At 49.3% G+C, this 2,910-nt stretch overlaps 1 pseudogene; it reads left to right on the forward strand.

The window, feature by feature from the left end:
- Window positions 1–245: 245 nt before the first annotated feature.
- On the forward strand, window positions 246–1,311 carry LOC120362682 (olfactory receptor 1I1-like; annotated as a pseudogene).
- The last annotated feature ends 1,599 nt before the right edge of the window (window positions 1,312–2,910 follow it).

Here is a 2,910-nt window from a genome sequence, read left to right on the forward strand (position 1 = left end):
GAGCAGCTCTGTTAGGTCCTTGAAACACTGACTGCCTCAGGCATGAATGGCTTGGCTTGAGGGGCAACAGAAGCCCCCTGAAAATGGCTTGAGGATAACCAAACACAAAGGAGCTTGATAGATATGATGGAATTTTCACAGAACAGTATAGGTTTCCGTCAGAAGCTGGGACCATAATGGCATCTCTGACCCCTGGCTCTATATGGCTTCTCTCCCTTTTTGTTCCCACTAGACACAGACCATACATGGAACCAGAAAACCAAACTGAAATCTCAAAATTCTTCCTCCAGGGACTCTCAGAAAAGCCAGAGCATCAGACCCTCCTCTTCACAATATTCCTCTCCACATACCTGGTCACCATCATCGGAAATGTCCTCATTATCCTGGCCATCCTCACGGACTTTCACCTCCACACGCCTTTGTGCTTCTTCCTGTCCAACCTGTCACTCGTTGACATCCTACGATCCTCCACCACCGTCCCCAAGATGCTAGTGAACATCCATCAGGACTCAGAGCAGAGCCATCCCCTTAGTGGGCTGCCTCACCCAGATCTATACCTTCCACCTGTTCAGAACCATGGACAGCTTTCTCCTGGCAGTAATGGCCATTAACCGCTTTGTGGCATTGTCCACCCGCTCCGTTAGTCGGTCCCCATGTGCCCCCATGTCTGTGGGCTGCTGCTGGGGGCACCGTGGGTGATCACCAACATCCAGTCTCTCGTACACACCTGCCTCATGGTTCAACTTACCTTCTGTGCCGGCTCCGAATTCTCCTACTTCTTCTGTGACCTCATGCCCCTGCTGAAGCTCTCCTGCTCAGACACGCACACCAATGAGCTGGTGATCTTGGGTTCTGGCGTCGTCACGGGCATTGCCCACTCTCCTGCATCCTTCTCTCCTACATCTGCATTTTCTGGACAGTCTTTAAGATCCCTTCTGCTCGGGGCAAGTGGAAAGCCTTACCCACCTGTGGCTCACACCTCACTGTGGTGTCCCTGTGCTACGGAACCATCTTTGCTGTGTACTTACAGCCTGCATCCCCCAGCTCCTCCCAGGACAAAGCAGCCGCCCTCATGTGTGGGGTGGTCATCCCCATGCTGAGCCCTTTATCTACAGCCTATGGAACAAGGACATGAAGAGGCCCTGGGGAAGCCCATCAGCAAAGCGACCGCCCCCCTGTCCTAGGGCAGAACAGTTATTGGACGCTTATCATGTTCCAGGATCACTGCTGGGTGCTAGGGACACAGAGAGCATCCCATCCCCTCGCTGGGAATACAGACATGGAATAAATCCTTCCAGTACTATGTGGTAAATGTGTCTTAAGGAGATGAACAAAGTGGATGGGCCCCCAAAGGGAAGGCCTGCATTTTCCCCATGAAGATCAGAATAGCAAAGATCAAAGCGGCCTGAAATCAGCCCCTCTGGGGGATCAGGCGTTTAGGGTTGCTAGGTGGATAAGAGTAGTTGAAAACAAGACATGTGGCTACACTCACTTTAGTATTGACAAAGGATGGGTTTGGTGGCTCAAGCCTGTAATCCCAGCATTTTGGGAGGCCAAGGTGGAACGATCGCTTGAGGTCTGGAGTTTGAGACCAGCCTGGGCAACATTCAGAGGCCCTATCTCCACAAAGAAAATCATTTTCGCAAGACATGGTGGTGCACACTTGTAGTGTCAGCTATTCAGGAGGCCGAGGCAGGTAGATCATTTGGGCCCAGGAGTTCAAGATTGCAGTGAGCTATGATTTCACCATCACACTTCAGCAGCTTGGGAATCAGAGCAAGATCTGTCATTCATTCATAGATAGATAGAGCGATAGATGGATAGATAGGATGGATGTATAGACAGATAGATAGCTAGATAAATAGATAGATAAGTAGGTAGGTAGATCAGTTGATCAATCGACAGATAATAGATGATAGATTGATAGATCAATAGACAGATAGATAATAGAGAGAGAGCCGGGTGCAGTGGCTCACGCCTGTAATCCCAGCACTTTGGGAGGCCGAGGCGGGTGGATCACGAGGTCAAGAGATTGAGACCATCCTGGTCAACATGGTGAAACCCCGTCTCTACTAAAAATACAAAAAAATTAGCTGGGCATGTTGGTGCGTGCCTGTAATCCCAGCTACTCAGGAGGCTGAGGCAGGAGAATTGCCTGAACCCAGGAGGCAGAGGTTGCGGTGAGCCGAGATTGCGCCATTGCACCCCAGCCTGGGTAACAACAGTGAGACTCCGTCTCAAAAAAAAAAAAAAAAAAAATAGAGAGAGAGACAGAGAGAGAGAGAGCACGACAGGATAGATAGATAAAATAGGGAGGGAGGGAGGGACATAGATAGACAGATAAATGACAGATGATAGACAGAGCACCTGTCATCTTAGCTACTCAGGAGGCTGAGGCAGGAGGCTCTCTTGAGCCAAGGAGATGGAGACTTCAGGGAACTATGATTGTACCACCACATGCCAGCCTGGGCAACAGAGTGAGACCCTGTCTGTAAAAGTAGTAATAATAATAAAATAAAAAAGGATGTGTTGAAGTCCAAACCCCAAGGACCTCAGAATGTGGCCATATTTGAAGACAGGGTGATTACAGAGGTCATTAGATTACAGTAAGGTCATTAGGGTGGTCCCTAATCTGATATGACTGGCGTCCTTATGAAAGGGGGAGATTTGGACACAGGCACCCACACGCAGGGAGAACTCCATGTGAAGAGGGAGGCAGAGTTTGGGGTGATGCTGCTACAAGCCAAGGAGTGCCAGGGACTGACTGCAAACCACCAGAAGCCAGGAGAGAGGCATGGAACAGGTTCTCCCTCTCAGCCCTCAAAGGAACCAAGGAACCAAAGCCACTGACACCTGATCTTTTTTTTTTTTTTTTTTTTTTTTTTTTTTTTTTTTGAGATAGAGTCTTGC

This window comes from Saimiri boliviensis, chromosome 14 (genome assembly GCF_048565385.1).
Source record: "Saimiri boliviensis isolate mSaiBol1 chromosome 14, mSaiBol1.pri, whole genome shotgun sequence".
Classification (NCBI taxonomy): Eukaryota; Metazoa; Chordata; class Mammalia; order Primates; family Cebidae; genus Saimiri; species Saimiri boliviensis.